Source organism: Chrysemys picta, chromosome 16 (assembly GCF_011386835.1).
Source record: "Chrysemys picta bellii isolate R12L10 chromosome 16, ASM1138683v2, whole genome shotgun sequence".
Taxonomy (NCBI): Eukaryota; Metazoa; Chordata; order Testudines; family Emydidae; genus Chrysemys; species Chrysemys picta.
This window is the reverse complement of record NC_088806.1, coordinates 13,395,625-13,402,914: the sequence shown is the minus strand read 5'-3', so window position 1 is coordinate 13,402,914 and position 7,290 is coordinate 13,395,625. Positions and strand designations below refer to the sequence as shown.

Genomic DNA, 7,290 nt, shown 5'->3' with positions numbered 1-7,290 from the left:
ACCTCCGACTCGGCAGGAGCGACGAGGGGCTTTCCGGCCCGTCCCCCCCTCTCCTTCCTCCCCAGAAAAGGAGAGAGAGCTGGCTCGGACCGGGAAAAGCTGCCTACGGCACCTGGGATTCCCAGGCGGTCACCCATCCAAGTACTAGCCAGGCCCAGGACGGTTTACCTTCCGTGATCGGACGGGATCGGGGGCGTTCGGTCCGGTATGGCTGTAGGCACCCGGCCCCGCGCCTCCTCACCCGCTTTCCCCTGCCGATGCCCGGGCCTGCCGCACGGTGAGCCCCGGTCGGACTGCCCCCCTGCGGCAGGGCCCCCGTCTCTCGCGGGCCCGGTCCTTTTTTCCTTTTCGAGCTCCGGGGCCCGGGCTGGCCGCCAGAGACCCTCCGCCCGCCCGCCCGCCCTCCCCGGCGTCGGGGAAAATATTGTCCCGGACTTCCAGTGCGCCCGATCCTTTCAGCCGGGGGGGGCGTGGGGAGGGGGGGGCGTCCCTCGCTGCGGCCGCGGAGGGTGAGCCCAGGGCGGCTTGCCTGCCGTCCGAGTCCCCTCTCGGCCGCCAGGTCAACCCCGAGTCGAAAGGGCTGAAAAATTTTCAGAGTCCCCTCCCGGGCACCAGGTCAATCCATGGAATCGAACGGGTTCACCTGCTGGCCGGTTCGCTTCCCGGCCACCAGGTCAACCCATAGGTTTTAACGGGCACACCCGGTGGCCGCTTTCCCGTCCGGTCACCAGGTCAACCCGGATCTCCCTCCTTCCCTGGGCGCCTCCTCCTCGGAGGCGTCAGGTTCCATTCTTTTTTCCAGACTTCCAGGGGCCCAATCCAGTCGGCCGGGAGGCAGTCCCTCGCTGCGGCCGGGGAGGGTGAGCCCAGGGCGGCTTGCCTCCTGTCCGAGTCCCCTCCCGGGCAGCAGGTCAACCCGTGGAATCGAACGGGTTCACCTGCTGGCCGGTTCGCTTCCCGGCCACCAGGTCAACCCGTAGGTTGCCGACGGGCACACCCGGTGGCCGCTTTCCCGTCCGGTCACCAGGTCAACCCGGATCTCCCTCCTTCCCTGGGCGCCCCCTCTTTGGAGGCGTCAGGTTCCATTCTTTTTTCCAGACTTCCAGGGGACCGATCCAGTCGGCCGGGAGGCAGTCCCTCGCTGCGGCCGGGGAGGGTGAGCCCAGGGCGGCCGAGTCCATGTCTCTAGTGGGCCCGATCCTTTTTTTCCCTTTTCCGGCTCCGGGGCCCGGGGTGCCCGGGTAGCCCTCCGCGGTGGCGTCGGCAATTTTTTTTTAAATCAGACTTCCGTGGGCCCGATCCTGACGGCCGGGAGGCAGTCCCTCACTGCGTCCGGGGACGGTGAGATGCTCGGCCACCGGGTCAACCCGGAGGAAGCGGGCTGCCAAAAAAAAAAAAAAAAAGTTTTCCAAGTCCGAAAAATTTTCAAAGTCCCCTCTCGGCCACCGGGTCAACCCCTTTGGAGCGAATGGGTTGACCTGACGGCCGGTCATCTCACGGATGTCCGGAAGGGGTCGCCCCACGCCATCTCGGCCGACCGAGGGAACCACGAGGTGGCTCCCGGTTCCAGTTTCGTACCGCCGAAGGCGGGGCTTTGGCTTTTTCGACCTGTCTTTCGAGGACTGTGTGCGGAGATTTCTGAGGACAGGTTTTTTAGAGCCTGTGAGAACCGGAGTATTGCAGCACCTTTCTTTTTTCCTGTTGGTGCTGCAGCCCCTTGGCACCCATGGATTTGCTGACTCGGCTCCTTTCACACCTCTATAGAGCATCAGCCAGGACTATGGCTGATCTACGGGGCATGGGGTGCTAGGTGAGTGGCAGAGGCTTCAGGTGCTGAGAGTTTGCCTGACCCCTCAGGGACACAGTGTGAGGTGGTGTCTCAGGCATCTCTATGAAAGAAGCAGAACAGGATTTACTTGGCCCTGGTCTACACTACGAGTTTAGGTCAAATTTAGCAGCATTAGATCGATTTAACCCTGCACCTGTCCACATGATGAAGCCATTTTTGTCAACTTAAAAGGCTCTAGAACTTGATTTCTGTACTCCTCCTCGATGAGGGGATTAGCACTGAAATCGACATCACCAGGTCGAATTTGGCGCAGTGTGGATGCAATTCTACGGTATTGTTCTCTGGGAGCTATCCCAGAGTGCTCCATTGTTACCGCTCTGGACAGCAGTCTCAACTCAGACGCACTGGCCAGGTAGACAGGAAAACTTTTGAATTTCATTTCCTGTTTGGCCAGCATGGCAAGCTGATCAGCACAGGCAACTGTGCAGAGCTCATCAGCAGAGGTGACCATGGAGTCCCAGAATCGCAAAAGAGCACCAGCATGGACCGAACGGGAGGTACTGGATCTGATCGCTGTACGGGGAGACGAATCCGTGCTCTCAGAACTCCGTTCCAAAAGACGAAATGCCAAAATATTTGAAAAAATCTCCAAGGGTATGAAGGACAGAGGCTATAACAGGGATCCACAGCACTGCCATGTGAAATTTAAGGAGCTCAGGCAAGCCTACCAAAAAAACAAAGAGGCAAACGGCCGCTCTGGGTCAGACCCCCAGACATGCCACTTCTATGATGAGCTGCATGCAATTCTAGGGGGTGCCCCCACCACCACCCCAGCCCTTTTTGTGGACTCCTGCAAGGGGGGAGTCTCACATAACAGGGATGAGTATTTTGGGAATGAGGAAGATGATGATGATGAGGGTAGTGCACAGCAGGAAAGCAGAGAAAGCATTCTCCCCTACAGCCAGGAACTGTTTATCACCCTGGAGACAATACCCTCCCAATGCGGGTTCCTGGACCTTGAAGGCAGAGAAGGCACCTCTGGTGAGTGTACCTTTGTAAATATAATACGTGGTTTAAAAGCAAGTGTGTTTAATGATTCATTTGCCCTGAAGACTTGGGATGCATTGGCGGCCAATACAGCTACTGGAATGCATTCAAGCAACATCAATTCTTTATCTCTTTGTGATATCCTCAGAAGAGTGATATCATTCATGGTCACCTGGTTGAAATAGGAGAATTTTATTAAGGGGACATTCAGAGGCAAAATGCGACCTTGTATCAAAAGCACATGTGCAATGTAATGTTAACATCTTGGTTCACCGTGTAAGAGTCTACCCATTGTTCTCTAAAAATGTGTCTTTTAAAATACTACTCTCCCTTTTTTTCCCCCGCAGCTGCAAATGTTTCAACGCTCCCCTTATCATCTCCGTCCCAGAGGCTAGCGCAGATAAGAAGGCGAAAAAACGCATTGTTTTAAAACCAGTTCCTTAAATTTACCATAGTTTGAAGCATCATCAATAGGCATCTCATTAAATATGTCCAGAGCTCTTCCAGTCAATTTTGCTACCAATGTGGCCATTTTCTGATCGCCAGGGATTGCACGGAGGGTGCAGAGTCTCTTAAAGGCGAGGAAATATTCGGCAATATCACTGGATTCATCACACTGTGGACATAGTTGCTCCCATTTGTGGATTTTTGGGGACGTGGAGCCAGCTGCTGGAGGGTTTTGTCTCTCCACTCCATAACAGTCAGTTCATGCTTCTGGGCCTCAATTTGGGCCTCTATTTCTCCGTCTCTTAACTCCAGGGCTCTTTTGTGAGCAGCTTCTTCCCTGGCTCCCTCTGCTTCCATAGCCCTTCTGTGCGCAGTTGCCTCTGCTTCTCTGAGCTTCAATTGAAACTCCTGGTCCTTTGCCTTCTCTTCTGCTTCCAGTCTGGCCAGCTCTAGTTTAGTAGCTGCCTCACTGGTAGTCATTTTCCTGCTTTCTTGTGCTGGGACACGCCCCTCTGCCGGTCACTGAAACTGGGAAGCACTCAGTTCAGGGGCTTCTTAGTTAACAGAGACTTTCCCAGCGCCGAGTGTTCAGCCTTTCTGGGCAATTTGCAACCTGAGCAGTTGTAGCTTCTTCTGCTCTTCACTCTTCATTATTTTGCTTATTTTTCTGTCCCTATTTCCCTTACCCGAAAGAAGCAAACAGAAAATCATAAACCAGTAACCACGCTTGCCTGCTGCAAACACAGATCGAAGTCTGAACCATGTCCCCCACAAGCTGCAGGCTTAACTGAAAACAGTTTAAGAAGTGCTCCCGTCTCCAGCACTCAGATACCCAGCTCCCAATGGGGTCCAAACCAAAATCAATCCACTTTACCCTGTAGAAAGCTTATCCAGGGTAAACTGTAAAATCCTGTTATCAGGGCTGCTGCCTAGCAGCCTGTGCATCTGCCTGCCAGCCCTAGCGCATATAAGGCACTAATCCAGATAGGCTATAGGAGAAAAGCCAGCAGAGTGGTGCAGCGGAAGCGTGCTGGGCCCATAACCCAGAGGTTGTTGGATCAAAACCATCCTCGGCTATGCCCATGCTTGTTTCTTTTGGCGCTGGGCTTTCAAGTGAGGCGGTGACCAGCAGAGCGCCAAGAGCCTACGCTATGAGGCAAGAGGAGGCTGAGGAGGCAGCCTTCCAGGGAGCTCCCCGGCACCTCTGGCTGCCTGGGCTGAAGGCAAGAGGCAGACCTGGGCATGGTGAGGGCCACCTCTCCTGGAATGAGGCAGCAGTGCTTCCTCATCCCCTTTTACCACACACACCAGCAGGCGGCTGCTGCGGGAGAACACGAGGGAGGCTCTTGGGACGCTAGGCAGCTCTGTGTGGCTGTCAGGGGAAAGAGCCGAGGCTCCCGACTTGACCTGCCATTGACTCGTGTGGCTCTGCGCTCCGTCAGCCGGGGCGGGCCAGGCTGCAGACGTGACTCAGGCTTGGGCAGCATGGCCACGCTTTCCTGACGAGGCATGAGGCAGGCCAAGAGCTGTGTGCAGCCTACAGGGAAGTGGGAGGGAGGCATCTTCGAGCCGGCGTGTCTCGTCCGTTTCTCCCTTGTCACTTGGGCAGAGGTGGGAAGGGAGCGAAACATTCCCGGCTGAAGGTTTTGTGCTCAGCCTTGAGGATTAAGCCCGAGCCTCCGGCATGGCTGCTGGGAGATGGGTTTCTGAATGGCATCCAGTGCCCTCTTCAGGCCACCAGCTGAAAGCACTGAGGCGGCAAAAGGGGGCCTTGGAGGCTCCCAGCAGGTCTTGAGGAGCAAGGAAGTGGCATGGGTTTACGGCCATTCCTGGGTGGGCTCGAACCACCATTCTTTTGATTAACAGCCAAACTCGCTGACCCATTGCACCACAGAGACACAGCTAGATTGAGTGTGAAAGTCGGGAATCAGCTCAGGGTAGGGTATACCATATGTGTGCAGTGGTTAGACAAGAAACAGCAAGGAACTGGACTGGTATGGAGTGAAACTGTATCTTATGTGTGCCTGATGACTGTACGTTTGAGATAGTTCTGTGGGAAGGAGCAGAAAAGAGCACTGGAGCTGCGGTCAGGGCTGGCTCCAGGCACCAGCCAGCAAGCAGGTGCTTGTGGCGGCTAAGGGGAAGGGGCGGCACGTTGGGCTCTTTGGCTGCAATTCGGCAGCGGGTCCGTCGGTCCCTCTCGGAGGGAAGGACCTGCCGCCGAATTGCCACCTAAGAAGAAAGCGGCGCGATGGAGCTGCTGGCGATCGCGGCTTCTTTTTTATTCATTTATTTTTTCCGCCGCTTGGGGCAGCAAAAATCCTGGAGCTGGCCCTGCTGTGGTATAGCGCTTGCGTATGCTTTCTTTGACCTGTTTTGCTGTAAGAGTTAACAGGGAGAGATTGTTAGTCACAGGTCAGTGGGTGGGTATATGCAAATTAGGAGTGTATAGGGAAACCAGCAAGAGGAAGGAGGCTGAAAGACTTCTCTGTCTTTTGAACAGAATTGTGTGTTAATGGTTCTTGCTTTGAATTCCTCCATTGGAGTTATTTCGGGGAAGTGATCCTTACTTAGAATTACCTAGTTCTCAGTCATGTGAATGGTGTTTGGTGCGTGTCTGGGAGCTCGGTAGAAAGCGGTGGGGGCAGAGGGTCTGTGTCAGCATTGCTTCTTGGCTCCTTAGAGCTCAGATCAGAGAGACCTGTCCTCTCTCTTGTCCCGCGCCCACAACCCCTCCAGATGCCTAGAAAAGAGGATTGGCTGCCGCTGGAAGTGGTGCGAGAAGCGCCGGGAGCTGGGAATACTGGTGCCATGGATAAACACCCCGGAGCACACTATCATCTCCCCAACTGCCAGAACGCTGCTGGAAAGGACCCTGAAAGATGCCATCTGCTGCCGCTATGCCGAGAACCTCAAGCGGAAGCTGAACCAGAGCAAGGTGTTTGAGGTGTCCAGCAAGTTGAATGCCAGCAACCACTTCCTCCCTGGGGGCAACTTCACCAGGTTCGCCAACTGGTGGTTTGTCCACAGGGCCCGACTCAATTGCGTTCCCCTCAACGGAGCCATCCGCCACGGCAACCGGGACAGGCGCTGCAGGAAGTGTGGCTATGCAAACGAGACCCTACCCCACGTCCTGTGTGGATGCAAACGCACTCCGGAGCCTGACGGCACCGCCACAACACCATCCAGAACCCCGGCTGATGAAAGCCATCGCACCATCCCTGGGGAAGATCATCCTCGATTCGGCCATCCCCGGGACAGACAGCCGACTGCAACTCGACATCATCGTGATGGATGCAGAAAAGAAGAAGGTCCTCCTGGTAGATGTCACGGTGCCATTTGAAAACAGGTCACCGGCCTTCCACGAGGCCCAAGCATGGAAGGTTGAAGTACACCCCGCTGGCTGAGACCCTGAGAGCCCAGGGCTACAAAGTCCAGATACACGCCCTGATCGTGGGAGCTCTGGGCTCGTGGGACTCCCACAATGAGCCGGTTCTGATAGCATGCGGAGTCCGTCGACGCTATGCCCGGCTCATGAGACAGCTCATGGTGTCCGACACCATCAGGTGATCCAGACACATTTGTACGGAACACATCACAGGACACCATTAATACCACACTGAGTAATTGAGACCGACGACCAGGGAAATAGCCCACTTCCTTCCCTGACAGACCAAGGGATGCACCCCACCCATGTAATTATCCGATACACCAATACTGACTTGGACCCCTTGTTCATTCCATGGGTGGCGTACCCAAACCCACTTATCCACTGACACTTTAAAAACTCTTGCACCCCAATCTGGGTCTATGCCGGTTATGTGATATGTATGTATCTCCTCATCCTTGCAACCAATACCTATAATCCCTCATAACTCAAGCCTGACCCCAGATGTACAGTACCTTCCCTCTTAACTTCTGTATATTTAATATTAAACGCTAAGTTTAATAAATTTTTTAAACCTGTTCTTATCAGTTTAATTTCTTCTAATGGACATCTGCAAATG

The 7,290-nt window shown here is 54.8% G+C and overlaps 1 protein-coding gene and 1 non-coding gene across 2 annotated transcripts in view; one reads left to right on the top strand and one right to left on the bottom strand.

Moving 5' to 3' along the window:
* LOC135976036 (nascent polypeptide-associated complex subunit alpha, muscle-specific form-like) overlaps positions 1 to 7,290 on the top strand; it is a 1,165,876-nt gene that overhangs the window by 414,946 nt on the left and 743,640 nt on the right. The gene's annotated exons all lie outside the window — the stretch shown is intronic.
* On the bottom strand, positions 101 to 219 carry LOC135976112 (5S ribosomal RNA). The gene has a single exon (XR_010593348.1). It is a non-coding gene; the product is annotated as a 5S ribosomal RNA (ribosomal RNA).